This window comes from Oryza sativa, chromosome 10 (genome assembly GCF_034140825.1).
Source record: "Oryza sativa Japonica Group chromosome 10, ASM3414082v1".
In the NCBI taxonomy this organism is placed as follows: Eukaryota; Viridiplantae; Streptophyta; class Magnoliopsida; order Poales; family Poaceae; genus Oryza; species Oryza sativa.
In genome coordinates this window covers 13,443,528-13,462,000 of record NC_089044.1, presented here as the reverse complement: position 1 = coordinate 13,462,000, position 18,473 = coordinate 13,443,528, and the positions used below count along the sequence as shown (strand labels likewise).

Sequence of the window (18,473 nt, the reverse complement as noted above, 5' to 3'; positions counted from 1 at the left end):
ACGGCTTGATTGTCTAGATATTATGTTTCTTTTCATACTTAGTGCTGCATCAGTTAAGTTTGATCTACTAAGTCATGCTTACAACCATAATCTCTAGCCTGCTTCTTGATTGCCAATAAGGGTTTCATCGGGGTTTCAGCCGATGAGTTATTTGGACGTTGCATCGGCTCACAAGGATTGCATATACATATAAGTTGGATTTAGCCGATGACAACAAAGGTTTCACTGTTTAATCTAATCTCGTGGATTTCATGACATCGGACCTCCAACCGATGTGTGCTTTAACCATTCGGATCAGTGCTTATTATATATTGTTTCTAGCCGATTGGTTTCTACTCGATTATATTGTTATTTTATTACATCAGCCGATTGCCTGTATATCATCATCTACATTGGACATATAGCCGATTGCTTAAACCCTATCGCTATCGGCCGGTATCGTCATCAGCTGGAATCACTACATCGGCTTGTTAGCCGATCGGCAGTTTTATCTGTTGTTTACATAACTTGTCAGTTGCAGGATCAAACTGACTGGCACGCCCGCATCTCATCAATCTTTGGACCTGCACAGAAGTTAAGCAGATCTCCCAGGCCAGTGTGTTCGACTTTTTCATCAACATACTGTCTGCTTACTACATGGGTCAAAAGATGACCTCAAGCCTAAGATTACACTTATCTTCAGCTAAATCAAAACAAAAACCATAATTCCTAAGTTGATTTCAAATCATTCACATCAGTGAATCCTAAAAAGGAAACAACAAACATGCCCCATGAGAGTAAACATAAACACATTAATTGAAAGTCTAAATTCCCAAGAAACTTGTGCATTTTCTGGATTTTCAATTGATGTGGTAAATATGGCACACATTAATTTGGTTCTCCGAGGTCCAAATGCCCCTACATGGAGTGTTACAACATTAGCATATTGATCTATTATTCCTCCATACATGCATACTGAAAATGCAACTCTCAATGGACATATTATGTACACATGACCTAGTGGACATATTCTGTAAACATGACCTTATGAACCATAAAGGAGGACAAAGCAAATTTTCATATCCATGTAGGGGCATTTATTTCAACTGTGCATCTTCTGTGTGAACAGCAAATAACCATATAAATGAGTGAAACCAGTGTTATATAATAGATGTATTTTAGCTATAATAACATAATGAAACATGTGGTAATACTTAAAATATAGCATTCATGTTGCAAATTTTTTGAAATTTAGATTTAGCTATCTTCCAATCACTTTTGACTCTGGCTCCAGTCCCTAGAATGTGGGCCAATGTCATACTTCACTCTTTCTCCTGCATGGGCTAAAAAGAAAGAAAGAACCGGTTGTCTAAAATTTCATGGTACTCTGCATTCAACAGCACAACAACAAAAGAAGTCCTCATCTATATGCCATCATGTGTATATATACTTATTGATCTTATTTCTAGCCTAGAAAAGAAAAAAAATATCACAAATAGGACTTCCAATCGATTAGGAAGCATTTATTAAAATTTAAAAATGGTCTAGCATGTGACCTCCAGCAGACAAGTTGATAGGAAGCTAAATGATAGATGAATAGTAATCTGGTTTGCATGCTAATATATGATCATGTTATAATAGATCGTCATAAAGGGTAGATTAATATCATGATCTATGTTGGATGTACACAGACATAAAAGATAATTATAGTTGTGATTGGAAGATAGCTGAAGCAAAGGTTATCAACTCAAATGTCACAATTACAAGCTTGCTCTCTTCAATTCAGTAGCAAAGACATGGAGATTAATTATGCCACAATATCAGTTCACCAAAGAAGCCCACATCCGTGAGGTTACAGTGTTACACAACAAAACAGCATTTGTGGAGCAAAAAATTTGCATTTTGTTTTCCTTCAAATAGCCATTGTCAAAACATAAATGACCAACTGTCCAACTCTAACTGCTATACCAAACCAACCATCACAAGCTATAATTTGCACATCTTGACCCTTGTCCACACCTGGAAGATTGTACAGATGCCATTGTCGAAATGATGGAAGAGAAATATGAGGTTAACTTAATGACACCACAACTTGCTACATCGAATTAACCAAATACACATGGAGGGTAACTATTTCAGTTATCAAACTAGAATTTAAAATTTTGCACGAAGTGGTCCATAGGTTATACTAATTAGTTGATTAGTTCCAACCCATTTGGGTAAGGGAAATCCCTCTGTACCTTTATATAAAGGGAAGCAGACAATCATTAGATCGGATAGAAGGCTATAACCATGCATATGCTTTGCCGGTAACTTAAGCTGATGTTTCAATCTTTATTATAGCTTTAATGGACTAGGGTCCGAGGAAAACAAATTACCTTTGAAGGATGAGGTGAAATTGCTGCACATCATCCTACATAATTGTTGGTATGGCTAATGAAAGCCATCCTGCATATGAAATAATCATGCAGATGAATAAAGTATATTTTCAATCTCTGCAAGTTCGTAAGGAAAAAGATGAAAAAAACATGAGAAAACATCTCATAGTCACATGCATGTACTGTGTAGAAAAAAAGTCGTACAATGAATCCTTTCGAAATTACTCATCGTTGGATATGGTGCTCATCCACGATATCGTGTACAGATGCTGAGAAATTAGAGGAGCGAGAGTGATTGTTACCATATTCTTCAATCTACGCCTTGAAATTGCTATGCAACGTTAATACGTCAAGCATCCATACTAAGGCATCATAAGCTCATGGACTCACCTAGACAAAAGCATATATAATAAGCTGGCAGCCAGTCAAAAACTAAAATTTCGCTTGGCTCAACTTTTTTACAGCTGGTTTTGAATTTCACAATTTGATTTTAGAATGCCACAAAAGTGCTACCATTGACAAGAGCTGCTTCTGCCCGCAACCTGCAGCACCCTTGGACTCCGAAGGCCTCTTGTCATTTTCTCTCCCAAAAAAATCTCCTTTATTTCAACTTCTTTTTCATCGGTATTGTGTTTGCGCATGCTGAATTGCAAACATTGGTTAGAAAAATGAAGATGAACCCAGCTATCTAGGTGCATGTACGTTAATAAAGGGTTACATTTTTTACAAGCAAATGGTATACTTCTATATGCTGACCCGGTGGAGATATTCATATTACCGGGAAGTTCAATACAATGCACAAAATTGTTTCTCTCAGGATTTAGGAAGCTTGCTTAGCAGCACAAATCAAGCAAGCTGAATTATGTTTATGAAACACTCAAAAAATCTAGATATCAATTCAAATTGCAACTGGAGAGGCTGAAATGCAGTTGCACAGCTCAATGGATTAACTGGAATGCGAATTACAAGCCAATTGGGAGTAGGCACTAACCTAGGACCCTCTTCACATGCAGATCCAACGGCACTGCCATCCAAAAGTGTTGAACTCCTAGCTGTGACCTCTGTGTGGCGTCCTTCCATCGAGTAAGCATTTCATCGAGCACTTTCCATGCATGCCTGCATTGCACACTTGTGGAAACAAAGAGCACAAGAAGACATAAAGTACATGGGAAGGTAAAGCATAGGATCCTTCAATGCAATGCATAGATAGAGCAGAATGCCACCGTTGGTCTAGAGGAGGTTCTCATCTATCCAAGGTCCAGTAAGCAACGATGGGTGGGTTTCTTGGTTTGGCCTACCTCTTGGTCTTGTAGACACCAAGTAGGCCCTTGCGCCTTTGCGTGATGGGTTTGGCAGAGTTCACCAGAGAATTGAGCACAGTGTAGTGGAGGAGGCCTCTCGCCGGCACTACGGTTGAGGAAGACCAGGCGAGGGGAGGATGCGATTTGTGGTGGGAGGATGCGGTTTGCAGCGAGAGAAAGTGATTTCACGAGAGGAGGCGCACTGCAGTGGTAGGATATGTGCGGCAATGTTGGTGGATTGGCTCATCGTGTGGATGATGGCACGGCGGCGGGGTTAGCGCGGAGGATTTTGCGGCGACGGTGTCATCGCGCTAATGAATTATGCTGCGTCGGGGATTCTGCGTGTTGGGCCGGGTTTCCGAGTTCACCGTAGGATTGGTAGGGATTGAACATATCGATTTCACCTGTAGGATTGGAGGGGTGAACTCCTCCTTTTTATATTAGTATAGATGTTGTTTACAACAAAGTAGCATGACAGAATATTATAAGACTGGAACAGGCATATAGGCCAGCAATGACAGTTCGGAGTTTTATGAGGGCTTGCATCAACTACGATTATTTCTTAAGATTTCGGCTGTGTTTAGTTTCTGAAATTGGGGAGAAGTTTGGGGAAAGTTGGTAGTTTGAAAAAAAGTTAGGAGTTTATGTGAGTAGAAAAGTTTTGGATGTGATGTGATGTGATAAAAAGTTGAGAGTTTGGGAGAAGTTTGGTGTGAACTAAACAGGGCCTCGTGTTGCTGAAATCCGGCGCTCATGTAGCCGAGCCGGTCAAGCCGCGTGGCCGTGTGTAGGAGCCACGTGGAGCACGAGATGAGCAAAAAAAAAATCTTGCACTTATCCTCTCGAGTAGGGGTGAAAGTGGTTCGGATAGTTTCCGTCCGTCCGGACCATTTTTGGGATTCGGATAGTTTCGGTCGGAACTATCCGGAAATTCTCGGATTCAGAAACGAATTCGGATTTTTTTTTCTCGGAAACGAAAATGAATACAGTAAGGGTACTATCTGTCGGAATCGGAAAACAGTCGGAAACTATCCGTATTTTTTTTTCGGATATCCGCAGACATTGAGCAAATTTTAGAAAAAAACACGTATATATACATAACTTTTCCATACGGAATCAGATGGAGACAAACTTTATATCAACATTGTAGAGCTCGATGAGATCTACAACTTTCTTATTGATTATTTTATTATTTGAGGTCATTTAAGGAGTATAAATATTCATTATAATATACCATATTAATTTTTACAAAATCTCATATCTACAATTCAAACGACATCTGATGGAGATGTGTTCCATATCAAAGTTGTAGAGCTCAACGGGATCTACCACTTTGTAGTTTATAATATTTGTATTTAAAAGCATTTAAAGTATAAAACAAATATTACAAGTTTCGAAGATGTGAAGTAAAATAAATAACAACTCCAATTTATACAATGGTAAGTAAGTTATACATCTAGTAAAAGGTCCTGGCAATAGAAAATGATAATTATATTTGCATATGGATCTCTAAAAGGAATAGCCATGAAAATCAATTTTCACATAGGGTTGTGGGACCGTCTACAAAATTGACGATATAAATGTTGGAGATGTTGAACTAAAATAATAAGCGATATCTCTTCCTTGATCAATAAACTCAATTTGAGGGGTTTTTTATATACCGGTAAATATTCGCTACCGTATTCGTTCCATCTCGTATTCGCTCCGTATCTGTATTCGATAATATTCGATTTCATTTACGTATCCGAGTTTTCGATTCTGAAAAAAAAATATGAAAACGAATATGATAAAGCTAGTTTTCGTCCATTTCCGATCCGTTTTCATCCCTACTCTCGAGGGAGTGGAGCGAGCCCTTCCCCTTATCCTTTCGCACTTCTCCTTTCCCTTCGTGTCCGCGCTCCTCTCCCTTTGCCGCTATACCGGCGCCCCCTCTACCGCTATACCGGCGCCTCTCCCTCTCCCTCTAGCGCTGCACCAGCGCCTCTCCTTCTCCCTTGCGCGGCGGCCAGTGCTAATCCCTCTCTCCTCGCTTCGGCTGGCGCCTCGCCCTCTTCCCTGGGCGGCGGCTGGCGCCTCTCCGGCCCTCTCTCCTGTGCAGTGAGGCCTCTCCTCTCCTGTGAGGTGGAGGAGGAGGCGCAGGGCGGCGGAGGCCAGATCGAACAACCCCCGAGCTCGAGACCGCCACGATGGCAAGGAGGACGGTGAAGACGGCACGGAGACGGCAAGGATGGTGAGGACAGCACGATGGCTCCACGGAGGAGGAGGCGGTTCCATGGAGGGAGTCTTGGAGGAGACGACTGGCCAGTCTGGCGTGGGTGGTGGGACCAGCGGAACATCAATGCTAAGGTTGGGAAGGGTGGCTGATGATATGGAGGAAGGAGAAGTGCAGGCTCTAGCTATCTGTACGGTTTTTGTTCTTGCCTCGATTTGTTTGGTTGAAGTTTTGCTTATGTTTCTTTGCCTGGTGAAGTCATGATTTGTCTAGAGATTGGATTGGATGTCTTGGAGAGAATTTTATGATTTGTTTGTATGTATGTGTTTCTTTTGAGATTTTTGGAAGAGTCCGATGATGTTGGGAAAGTGCGTGTGATGCGGATGACCAGCAAAAATTATAATCGGACTCAAGTAGAGAGAAGTTGCGCGTGATGCAATCATGCAAACGACGGGAGATGGACGAAAAATCATCCCGGAAGCCTTACTAACACGGACGAAAATAATGTGACGAAAGAAAAAATACTAATATTTTAATTAGTTAAGATTAAGATATGTATATTCTTAACGATATAAATGCAAATGCTAAAAAATAAACTTCAATGATAAAACCTCAAAATCAGATCCAAATTTAAAGGTAAAAATTTAAAATTTGGCTGATAAGTATAAGTATAAGGGAAAAGATGAGGCACTAGTTACATCCTTAAGCAAGAGGATCTGCTTCCCTGTCGGACTGCCTGCAGCGTATCACATAAGGGGGCCCATACGGCCGTACGTTCCATGTGCCTTGTTCCCGGGTGCGCCGCCGTCTCTCAGAGTCGGAGGCGCCGAGTACTCAAACGCGCCGCAGTTTCCGACCTCGCAACCAAGCCTCCACCACATCCCACGGACCGATCCCCCTCTTGCCCCCCACCGCCCGACGCGGCGGCGCCGCCTCTTCGCCCTCGGCTCCGGCGACCGCCGCTGCTACCTCGCCGTCGGGTGCCTCATGCCTCGCCGTATGGTGCGTTTCGTACCCCTCCGTTACTTACTCTGGTTGTGACCCCTAACAGATGGATGCCAACCATGGCCAACAGGAGTAAATTTTAATTTAATTTATCTCTTTTTGTTCTTGCCAAAGATTGATGGTTTGTGATGCAATACAACCATCTGGATTCATCGCGGGCATAATTCTGCAGTGGTTGCTGTTCAGTTCTTCAGAAAAAGAAAATATGGGCAGGTAAAATTCTTTTCATCTAAGTGACCATGTTTTATCAGATGTTGGTTTAGGAAGAAAGCACATTTGCATGAATCACTGTGACTCTGCGTTTAGGAAGAAATAGAGGTTTCCTGAGCTATGAAAATAGTTACAAATTTTCATGATATATGTTATAGACATGGATCTGTTATATCACAATTAGAGTATCAACATTTAACTAATACAACAATCCCAAAATAAGCAATACAAATAATTGCACATAAGGACAATCCCGAAAATAAGTATCAATTGCCCATTATGCCTTGTACAAGAGAGCTCTTATCTTTGTATATTTACAAAGATGATATCATTGGCAAAACCGGATTTCAAAGTTTAATTTCCAAATTTCAATGAAGAGCACTAGTCCTCCAAACAGTGACAATGTAATGCCAGCCATTTGCGTGGCAACAATCCATATGAAACAACAGCATTGGTTTCAATATTCATGTGTCACTTTTAATGTTAAATAAGTCCATTCTTTGAAATGTACCATTGCATCCTTGGTTCATCAGCACTTATCATAATCATTGGGACACCAAACTCCATAAGACATACAAAAGTTGTTCAATGAAAGCAACAGATGAAGACTTCTGATTACAATCCAAAAAGAGCAGAGAGGGTAAATGTGCCAAAGAGAAATTGAGAACATAGCAGCTGTGCCGGTCAGACCATGAGCGAAAACATGAAGACAGCAGATAGGAATCAGATTGCAGAAAGCACAAGTGATCGGTAAATTACAAACTTACAAAAACAAAGTAAATCCCTGCCTCAAATAACATCAAGAACAAAGTAATGACAACTAAAGCAAAACAAGTTGACTTAGGCCATTGTCTCAAAGCCAGTTTACAATGTCAAATGCAGGAACTGAGAAATTTTATTGTCTCAGACATGTCATAGCATGTTCTCATTGAACCAAAATGACATCAGGTTCATCAGAATCCACTAAGGACAATTCATCATAGAATGGTTATTGCACTGAACTGAATGCAAATTTCTATCTTTAGCAGATAAGGAGAACACACAGAAAAGATTTATTTCCAAAAATCAAGAAAAATGAAATCATGATATTTAAATGTATTTTACAAATGCAGCATCAAGCTTTACTAAGGAGACTCTCTTCGACTCTCAATGTAACCAGCTAGTTCCAGTTGATACCTGTGTTTCTTCAGCTCTCTATGTGAACACCTGTATTCGCTGGATGGTGTAGAACTCTCTTCGGTTGAGACCTTTGTTTTATGCTGAAATATCGAAAAATATGCAATTCACCTACAACGGAGAAGACAGATATCAGAGCAAAGGATTAATGGTCTCACAGACACTACACAAGAATAACGATATGTCAAAATCATCCAACTAAATAACTATTCAAGAGGAAAAACGAGTTGCAAAGAAATCAAGAGATCACAGATAGAAGGAACTCAGATATGGTTAGTTTCCTTTCAGAAACAATCTCAATCACAGATATAAGGAACTCAGATAGAGGCATAGATGCATCACTGGCCAAAAACTGGCGGGGTCAAGAACAGGAGAGAAAGCCATAGTACACTTATTATCCCACTTGACCAACTGCATTTCATTTTTTATGACAGAAAGCCATTTTATTTATATAGACATCATAGAAAGTAAAAAAAAACGAATATATAGGAAAAGCACCTCAGACATAGGATAACAAATTCTCAAGGTTCATCAAAAAGTACAATAAGATAGTCATCATCGGCACTTCATTGTAAATTCCAATATGGCAACTTAAGGAATAAGAATCATCTGTCGGTGTAGGCCTCAATGAAACTGAAGTTTACACATATCAAATAAGCAATTAGCCAATTTGTTTCAATCTCGAACTGTGTGTGTTGCATCATTGGCTTAAAAGGAAAAATCATATATCTTTATATGGAAAAGAAGCTTAAAATATCACACATTGAAAACCTTAATATCATAACAAGAAAAACTATTTTACTGTAAAGCAACAATGCAAACTGGGCAGAGAGCTTGGCACAAAATTCAACCTGGGAAAATTCAAAGTAAATGTGTGCCTCAAAATAACTTCGGGAATCTTGTAGTGCAAGATTAAACTCATTTGTTCATCATTGCATTGTCTTCTTATCATTGGCAAGTATACAAACACATCAAAAGATGCAGAAGTCTAATAATGGCAAATAACAACTGATCATTGTGCCCTAATGGAATTGTTCGTATTAAATGCTCAAGAAAAAAAATACTTTCTGATAGTTTTCAACCTGCTGGAGCCTCAGCATTGGTGTATCATCATGAACAGAAGTTCTATTCAGGCTACATTTGTTATTCTTTGCATTATCGTCACACAAAAACCAAAAGATGGGTCATAAGCAGTCGGGTGCATGAAAACCAGTCCAAATAGCCAATAAGAAAACCAAAGAAAAAAGGTATCAGAGCCAACTCATTGATGCCTCAAAATGTGAAGAAAATTGATGAGATTTATACATAGATCACTGAACTACCAGTCAGTGGTTCATTAATGTGTCAGTTTTATCACTGGCAATCAGAACATTTCAATCAATAAGGAAGATAGAAATGAAAGCACAAAACACAGAAGAATGTGTGCTAGAAATTTGGCCAGTGTAGTGCAAATATCATAGAAGTTCATTCAAAGCCAGATTAGTTCAGAGTAGGGGGAATGTTCAGAGTCAAAAGATCAATCTGGGGACTCAAAGCATTGTGAGGTTATATTCATTTTGTTTTCATTTGCCCACTATGCAAACGAATACATAAGACACAGAAGGTATTGCAGATGAGGTTGCAAAACCGGTCAAGGAATAGCATAGAAGAATGTGAAATCAGAGAGAAGGTTGATAACTAAGGCCTCAGCTCTTGGGAAATATGGTTTGGAAATCCTCCCCACAGGTTTAGACCGTAGGAGCATGGTTCACATCATCGGCCCGCGATCGAGGCAGAGTGATTGCCACAAACAAAGATGAAATCGAGCAAACAAGCGCTAGGGGGAATTCAGATTGGAAAAAAAAACAAAGTAAATTGTGCCTCAAACCTAGATAATGACTAAGTTCTCACTTTGGATAATGGAAAAAACCACTTCATATTTCTCTAATACCGTGAAAATAACTCCCGATACAGATCAAGGAATCAAGTGTTTACCTGCTGCCGGTACCTAAGCATTGAATTATCATCAGTGTTTTGTTGATGTATCAGCTTCATCAGACTATCAGAACTATTGAACAAATGCATAGAGTTGGAAGTGAGACTACTGTGAAGAATGCAGTCAAGTTGGTATGCTATCCATCAGAGTTAATTGAAACTTATTCAAGGCCTCAGAGACGCGCATGTGTCAAATGCACTTCATTTAACTCACCAGAGTATCAGTACAACTCACAGTTCATCACTGGTCAATCCAAAAAAGAAAGAAAAAGAAACTATGGCTACATAGACATAACAGAAAGTTGCTGTAACTAAGAAAGCCAGATACTATTGAACTCAAATGCCCGATATGCAAATAAATGGCACATCGTCAGCCTAAAAGTATACTCTAGCATTAATAATTTAAGAAGAAAGCTACAACGGGAGAAAGTGAGGAACATGACAAGACATCAAAAACTGCAATTGTGCATTTGATGCAATGCTAACTACATTAATTACATCAAATGTGAATTTGATATGCAGCGGCAATTTCTGGGGAAGTTCAGACTCAAAAAATCAAAGTATATTTGTGGCTCAGAGCATTGCAATGTGTGAGTAATCATAATACATCATTGAATCTTTTCCTCATCATAGCCACTGTACAAACAATACAAAAGATACATAAGGCATTGACTTACTAACAACTGTTATGTGAACACCTGGAAAATGAGAAATTGGAAAGAAGGTTGATAACTAGGTAGGGGCCTCAGCTCTTGGGAAATATACTTTACAAATCCTCCCCACAGGTTAGACCGTAGGAGCAAGGTTTGCATCATCGGCCCACAAAAGATATAATCAGATTATTATTTGTGACTTCTGGATTTCCTATGCTGCATTTCTTCAGATATGCCTCAAACAAAGTGAAGAAAACCAAGAGATCCATGGACCTGTCGTACGGTTCGTCAATTCAATCAGGTTCTTTCATCATCGGCAAAACAGAGGACAATAACTGGCAAGAAAGCTAAACAGCATAGTAAACCGAACTACTAGTCCGGTACAAATTGAGTGCAAGAAGCAACCAAGGTTTTGATTCATATCACTGTCAAACACTATATTTCCGCCTATAGTGTATGTATGGCTAGAGTTCCATAAATGACTGGTTGAATTGACGAACCGTACAACAGGTCCATAGTGTACGGAAAATATAGTGTACACTATATTTCCTGATTGAATTGACGAACCGTACAACAGGTTCCATGGACACTATATTTTCTGTACTAGGAAGAGTCCCTAGTACAGAATCGAATGAGCTCAGGAAGAGAACTAGGGACTCTTCCTGAGACATCAATTACATCAAATGTGATTTTGATATGCAGCAGCAAGAGCTGGGAAAGTTCAGACTAAAAAAACTAAAGTTTCATCACTGGCCAATCCAAAAGACTTTGGTGCAATACAAAAGGCTTAAAAAAATCAGAATTTTATTTTTCATGACTCTGGATGTTTCCTATGCTGCATTTCTTCAGAGATGGCTCAAATAAAGTGAAGAAAACCAAGAGATCCATGGACCCGTTCAACGGGTTCGTCAGTTCGATCGGGTATGAAAGCTAAACATAACTTGTTTTATACAAATTAAGTGCAAGAAAGGACGCAGTGTACCTCATACAGTTCCAACAAACGCAAGAGATATCATAGACGCAAACCTACAGGCTTGCACCTCAAAAATTCAACCAATATTTTTTATTCATATCACTGGCAAAACACTGCATATTTCTCACAAACACACGGGGACAAAGTAGAACAAAGAAGCCAATAAAAGCAGAGCAACATGAACTGCAGTGACCACCAAAATGCAGAGGAAAGGCTCAGGTGCTGTGTGGATTGGTCTGCACCGCGCTAGGAGGTCCACGAAAGCTCTGCGCCGCCTGTCACTCGACCAAAGCTCAGATTGCCCGCCGGCAAGAGCACAGAGCTGAAAGCCTGAAGACGAAATGGGAGTAGAGAAGGTGAATAACAGCCAAGTGAATAACATGAACAAACTTGCACAAAGTGAATAACAGCCAAGAACTCTATAAAATCGATGCAATGCCAAGAACTGAAGACATGTACCTTCTCAAGAAGCACTTCATCGGCGGTGTTGCAATCTCTGTTTTTTGTAATGGAAACTACAATTTCTTGGGAAGATAAATCAGAAAGAATCTTAATGAGGCCAAATCTAGTTAAGGGCCTCAGCTCTTGGGAAATATTCTTTAAAGATCCACCCCACATGAAGAAGGCAAAAATGAAAAAGGCGATCCGACAAAGATTTTTGGATAAACCAAAGATGAACCGAAAAAGATACTTGAGTAGAGCACTGGTGATTCCCAATTCATTCATCAACAATCCATATCAGTGCACCCTGTAAAATTTCGCCAAGACATCAAGTACAGCAAATGTGCCCGAAATCGGAGGTGACATCAATGAAAGGGTGCAGATTGGCCTCATCCATTTTATCAAAGCAAACATATGCAGCTACTAACCGCTCTTATGCATTTTTGGTCTGCAGTGCAAGAGCTAGGGGATGTTCAGACTAAAAAAACAACCAAAACAAATGTGTCGCTCAGAGCATTGCGATTTATGAGTTAATCAAAGTACATCATCCAATCGTTTTTGTCATCATTGCAAACAATACAGAAGGCACAGAAGGTATTCACTTGCTGAATACTGTATAAATTCTCCAACAGTTGCAGTTGCATAAAAATAAGAGCTGAGAAACTCATAAAAGAAAGTCAACTGTATTTTCGTTTAATGATAGAAAGTCAATTCATTTTATATATACATAAAATGAAAAACAAAAAAGTATGTCAAGAACAAGCTTTCAAGCCAATCAAACAAACAACTATTGAGCAGAGTAGTAAGAAAGTCAGGGCAGAGCTGTCAAATTTTAACATGATAATTGCAAAGTATCATATAAGCTAATTCAAGGCCTGAGAGATTCTTAGATGAACTTCATTTTGTTTCATCACTGGCTAATCCACAAGAAGTTGTGGGACAAATCAAGGCTTCTAGAGGGCAAAACAAGTAGAGCACTAGCTACTCTCAGCAGTTCATTGAGAAGCCAGTTTAGTGCACCCTGAGCAACTGCAATACCTCAAGTACAAGAAATTAACATTTTGCAAGAATAGGATGAAAGTTCAGAATCAAAAGATCAAAGTAAATGTGGGGCTCAAAGCATTGCGAGGTTATATTCATTTCTACATCATCGAATGGATTTCTTTTCATTGCCCACTGCACAGACAATTCAAAAGACAAGGAATTGCAGCTGAGGTTGCAAACCTGTCAAGAAAGAGAATGAAGCACAAAGCAACTACATTCTCTTAAGAACATAAAATCAGAAAGAAGGTTGGTAACTAAGGGCCTCAGCTCTTGGGAAATATGTTTAGGAAATCCTCCTCACAGGTCTAGACCATAGGAGCATGGTTCGCATCATCGGCCCAAGAAGGAAGCAAATCAAGCATATTGGTATAAGGGATTGAGCAGATCAGTTACATCAAGCCATTTTTACAGAATAAATGATCATGACAGTTAACTGAGTTACTGTATAAATTGCACCATCTATTTCAATGTGCCCAAATGGAAGTGTTCTGATTCATGCTCTGGAAAATATACAAGTTAGATGGTCATCAACAACAATTATAGGACCAAACCAGAGTTAGCGTAGTGGACTTAACATGCAGGTCTAGCAACAGAAACAGAAGAAAAATATATTCTACTGAATACAGAAATATAGTCATCATTATTGGCCTAAACAAAACAAAAAATTACACTTCAAATGAGCACTTGGCCACTTGATTAAATTTTGGAACGATGTCGCCTCATTGGCCAGACTAAAATCCAAATCTGATTAAATTGACAGATAAGAGTTGCAGTTGTCTATCTCAAATTAATGATGACTAATATTATTATTGGCAAACATCAAGTTAATGATAATAACCAAAATCTGGGCATAATGTCTCAATGATACTACTGAAGCAGTTGAGGAGCAGGACAATACATCAAGAACTGCAATGACAACGGGAAAAATTGAAATGCCTCAACATAACTTCGAGAAATCTGTTCATCATTGCATCCTTTTCTTATCATTTGGCATCCGTTGTTCATAAAGAAATATAGAAGTGAAAGCACAAAATATAGAAGAATTAGGATCAGCGCACATCAAGTACAGCAAACGTGCCAGAAATCTGACATGACTGAAAAACTCCCTTAACAGTGTTCAACGACCATCATGAATGGACGCAATTGTCATCGGTCAAGGTAAAAAATATGTAGCTACTAACCACGCATGGATAACAGATCGAGATAGGGGAAGTTCAGCCTAAAAAATCAAAAAGATCGAGATAGGGGAAGTTCAGCCTAAAAAATCAAAACAAATGCATGGCTCAGAGTATCATAGAATTAAAGTACATCATAGAAAAATCAAAGTACATCATAGAATTGCATTCTCATCATTGCCGCTGTGCAAAAGGCAAGTTCTCATTAGCATGCTCGGGAAAATAAACTTTATGTCAAAAGTATACCTGTAGCTGGCTCCTCGAGATTGATCCTTGCATCAAAACTGTTCAATGAGTACAGAAAGAAGTGAAAACATTATGCTAAACAAGTTAGCATCCGAATGGCTAAATGTAACACGAAACTTGGAAGCTTATCCATGGCCTCAGAGACGCAATGTGAGTGTGTGTCAGTGCACTTCATTCAACTCACTTAAGAGTGTCTGTACAACTCAGGTTTCATCCATCACCGGCCAGTCCAAAAGAAACGATTAGAATCTCAACAGTGCGAAGAGATCCGTCATCGGCAAAAACAGTTGATCCCTTGAGCAGTTAAAACAGAGGATAATGACAGACAGGCAGGCATGAAAGCTCAACAGCATAGCAAGTTCAAGAGAAAGATGCAGTGTGGCTCATCCAAGTAAAGAGACGTCACAAACGCAAACCCACAGGCTTGCATCTCAGGAAAGTCTTTGGTTTCGCAATCACTGCTAACACTGTACCTTTCTTCGTCGATTCATCTCACTAGCCAACTAGAACTGCAGAGTAATTAAGGGCCTCAGCTCTTGGGAAACATTCTTAGAGAATCCTCAGCTTCTTGGTCAAGACCATAGGAGCATGATTAGCATCATCGGCCTAAGAAGAAGGCAAAAAAAGAAAAAAGAAAAATGGTGATCAGACAAAGATGAAAACGAGGGCCTCATAACGGGAGGTGTTCTCTGTCAGAACACCGACCACCATGGATGGTCGCATGGATCAGAGGTAAAAGCTTTTTTATACATAAACATCATCGGCCTCGTCCGTTTCATCAGAGCAATCATCCATGGAGAGAAAATGGAAGAAGCAGCAAAGAAAGAAAATCAAATGTGGAGAGCCTCATATGGAGGGCGATTTTCTGCCAAGCGCGACCATCATCATCATGGATGGTGGTCGCAGAGCAGGTAAAATCTCTTGTTCGTATACATCATCATCGGCCATGAATCTGTTTGAGCAGAGAGCACAAGATCAAGAACACAGAGAGTGCAGCAGAGAGCAAACATGAATCTGTTTGAGGAAGAAGAAGATTCGAACGAAACAAAAACCAATCTCGAACAAAGAAACGCACAATGCCAGAACTTTCTTCGGGAATACGCAAGGAGCACATTTTTTCTATTAAGAGAAATAAAAGTTATTTACAAGGATAAAGGGACAACAGGACACTATGGAACAATGCTAGAACTAAGCACTTACTTGTTCATTCATATGACGGCGGTGATTCGTTCTGCGTAGCAGCTTCGCCGCCACGGACGGACCAGATCGTTCGCCTCTGTTTTGTACCTGCGACACCGGGGACATCGGGACACGTGCCGTTCTCGAATTGGCTGGATTTTCAAATTCATTGTTTGAAAAATCAAAAACTGAATCAAGTTCAAACGCGGCCAAAAGGTGCTTCAGGGTCTTCAACGTAAGGGAATCACAGGGAAACAAATTCATCAGCACACTATGGCAATCAGAAAAAGGAAAAAAACTGAATCCATTGGATTGGTGATGATTAGTCACGCGCAGCGCCTCAGATCGAGAGGAACACAGGTGGCCATCGTTCGAACCAAGAGAGGTTCTTCGATCAGAATTCAACCTAGTACATTTGTGAACTCATCATCGGCGCTGCAATCAAAATTTGCGGGCAAATCAATCAAGAAATTTACAGGGAAAACCCGAGAACGTTGGTCACAAATCCTCTGGCACAAAGGAAGCCGATCAAAAAGCAAACCAAGAACGGGGAGAGTACAGACAAGGCGCCGAACAGTAAAGCTGGACAGATAGCGACACGTGGACGCCTGAGATTGCTCCGCGCAAACAACCAACGGCCCAGATTGTTTCGTCACGCCCAAGGCACGCACCGTTCAAAGCTGCAGTTATTTCTGCAGATGAAAAGGCCAAAAAAAAGCAGAAAATTAAGCAACTGCACCCTCAGAACAATCTAAATTAAACACATCATTTCCACAGCGCAGCTTGTGCGGAGGATCAAAGCATCAGTTGTTCATCACTGGGCTCATAAAATTCAAGAAACGAAATAACCTGGAAAGGATTAGAAATAACTGTGGGTGTTGGTGCACAGGTGGTCATCGTTCGAACCGGAGAAGTTAAACACGGTTCGTCGATCAGAATTCAACCTAGAACCAATTAATTGATTTGATTAACTCAGAAAAAAAAAAGAAAGAAAGCAGAGAAGATGGCATTTTATTTCAAAGGGCATCTCATATCGAGAGGAACAATGTGGTTGTAATCGTCTGGACCGTACATGTTATTCCACACAGGAACATCAATCTGGTCCATCATTATTCAACCTAGTATATTTTGAACTAATCATAGCTGCCCCCAAGAACTACAAACGGAACCAAGATTATTTACTGCTAAGAAACCGAATCAAGGAATGTAAAGCAACAAATTAAAGCTGCTTGCATTGAAAGATTGCAGCCAAGAACAAGATCAACTAGTAAATCACAGAAAAAATGGGAGAACAGAACAACAGTTGTGCTGGCAAGAAGAGCAAATTGTGGTGCTGATGTTTGCATGCACAAACTATAATCAAGTTACAAAAAGAAGAGCAGGGATCAGGGATACAAAAGAAGCAGGTGGTAAGAAAAGAGCAAGCAGATGTACTACTGCAGTTTTGCCTGCAGAAGAACGAGAGAGAGAGAGACCCAAAGGGAGAAAAAAAGAAGAGCAGCTTTACTGATCCTGATCTCCCGGACAGTGCAAGAGAAGCCAAAAAAAAACTTGCTGCTCTGTGCCTCTGACCACGCATGGCATCATGGCATGCACCTATTGGCGGCTTGGCCAGGTACATGCCTGGAGAGAGAGAGAGAACAAGAGAGATGAAGAAAAGAGGAAGAACAGACTAAAAGATGCGAGACAGGTTGTGAAGAAATTAGGAATGGCAAAATAAAGCAACAAAGAAGAGAGACAAGTTGTTGCCGCGAACAACGTTACTAGTTCTGGAAATGTAAACCAGAGCTGCAGATCGAACTGCGAGCGGCAGAGCACAAAGGCAAGAAACCAAAAACACAAAAAAAAAATCCAGGAGATGATCATACACACGCGCACGCAGGGAAGGTAAAAACAATCCTGGCAAGAATCGTACCGATCGTGGAAGAACAGCAACGGAAAAATGCTTTCTCACGGACCAGCAAAAAAGACGCACAAGAAAGAAAGAAAGAAATCACGCCGTGTGTACCGATGACGCAAAATGTTCATCCAAGCCCAAGACGGATCGAGCAACGTGTGTCCCGATGGAGCACCAGTGCGTGCCTCAGATCTGAGCGTTTCTTTGTGACCAAATCACAGCAAGAACCACACACGCATGCACACTCGGAAAGTAAAACAGAAACACAGCAAAGATCTAGAGAAAACAAACACAAGAAAGCAAGAACTTGGGCAATCGAGATCAACAAACACACGAACGCATGCAGCACAAGCTCTCCTCATGGCAATGGCATGCCACTCCACATCTTCTCACGAAGCACACACCAGGGAGATCGAGGAGATCGAACACACCCAAGACCATATGGCAAAGATGCCAAGAACACATCAACCAAGAAGGGGAAAAGCTATAGAAAACCAACCAAAAACTAGTTCTATTCTACCTGCTATACTGCAACTGGAACATGCAGCGCAAGCAGAAACGAGATAACCAAAGTGGGAGAGAGAGGGAGGAATAGTGGTTGGTCAAGCAAGCTGTGTGGGTTGGTCTATA

At 40.3% G+C, this 18,473-nt stretch overlaps 1 long non-coding RNA gene and 12 other non-coding genes across 13 annotated transcripts; 1 reads left to right on the top strand and 12 right to left on the bottom strand.

Moving 5' to 3' along the window:
* Window positions 1–6,649: 6,649 nt before the first annotated feature.
* On the top strand, window positions 6,650–11,491 carry LOC107278997 (uncharacterized). The gene is made up of 3 exons (XR_001540350.3): window positions 6,650–6,872; window positions 6,990–7,088; window positions 11,119–11,491. It is a non-coding gene; the product is annotated as an uncharacterized lncRNA (long non-coding RNA).
* LOC112936727 (small nucleolar RNA Z165) lies at window positions 7,983–8,074 on the bottom strand. Its single transcript, XR_003239151.1, has one exon. It is a non-coding gene; the product is annotated as a small nucleolar RNA Z165 (small nucleolar RNA).
* On the bottom strand, window positions 9,942–10,023 carry LOC112936722 (small nucleolar RNA Z168/Z174). The gene has a single exon (XR_003239146.1). It is a non-coding gene; the product is annotated as a small nucleolar RNA Z168/Z174 (small nucleolar RNA).
* Window positions 10,404–10,486, bottom strand: LOC112936742 (small nucleolar RNA Z163/Z177 family). Its single transcript, XR_003239166.1, has one exon. It is a non-coding gene; the product is annotated as a small nucleolar RNA Z163/Z177 family (small nucleolar RNA).
* LOC112936754 (small nucleolar RNA Z169) lies at window positions 10,804–10,872 on the bottom strand. The gene has a single exon (XR_003239178.1). It is a non-coding gene; the product is annotated as a small nucleolar RNA Z169 (small nucleolar RNA).
* LOC112936723 (small nucleolar RNA Z168/Z174) lies at window positions 10,976–11,056 on the bottom strand. Its single transcript, XR_003239147.1, has one exon. It is a non-coding gene; the product is annotated as a small nucleolar RNA Z168/Z174 (small nucleolar RNA).
* A 943-nt stretch (window positions 11,492–12,434) lies between the features above and the next one.
* Window positions 12,435–12,508, bottom strand: LOC112936725 (small nucleolar RNA Z168/Z174). The gene has a single exon (XR_003239149.1). It is a non-coding gene; the product is annotated as a small nucleolar RNA Z168/Z174 (small nucleolar RNA).
* A 297-nt stretch (window positions 12,509–12,805) lies between these two features.
* Window positions 12,806–12,876, bottom strand: LOC112936755 (small nucleolar RNA Z169). The gene has a single exon (XR_003239179.1). It is a non-coding gene; the product is annotated as a small nucleolar RNA Z169 (small nucleolar RNA).
* Window positions 12,877–13,604: 728 nt separating this feature from the next.
* Window positions 13,605–13,686, bottom strand: LOC112936721 (small nucleolar RNA Z168/Z174). The gene has a single exon (XR_003239145.1). It is a non-coding gene; the product is annotated as a small nucleolar RNA Z168/Z174 (small nucleolar RNA).
* Window positions 13,687–14,624: 938 nt separating this feature from the next.
* LOC112936743 (small nucleolar RNA Z175) lies at window positions 14,625–14,705 on the bottom strand. The gene has a single exon (XR_003239167.1). It is a non-coding gene; the product is annotated as a small nucleolar RNA Z175 (small nucleolar RNA).
* A 194-nt stretch (window positions 14,706–14,899) lies between these two features.
* On the bottom strand, window positions 14,900–14,994 carry LOC112936738 (small nucleolar RNA Z163/Z177 family). The gene has a single exon (XR_003239162.1). It is a non-coding gene; the product is annotated as a small nucleolar RNA Z163/Z177 family (small nucleolar RNA).
* Window positions 14,995–15,291: 297 nt separating this feature from the next.
* Window positions 15,292–15,375, bottom strand: LOC112936724 (small nucleolar RNA Z168/Z174). Its single transcript, XR_003239148.1, has one exon. It is a non-coding gene; the product is annotated as a small nucleolar RNA Z168/Z174 (small nucleolar RNA).
* A 903-nt stretch (window positions 15,376–16,278) lies between these two features.
* Window positions 16,279–16,385, bottom strand: LOC112936735 (small nucleolar RNA Z173). The gene has a single exon (XR_003239159.1). It is a non-coding gene; the product is annotated as a small nucleolar RNA Z173 (small nucleolar RNA).
* Between the last annotated feature and the right edge of the window lie 2,088 nt (window positions 16,386–18,473).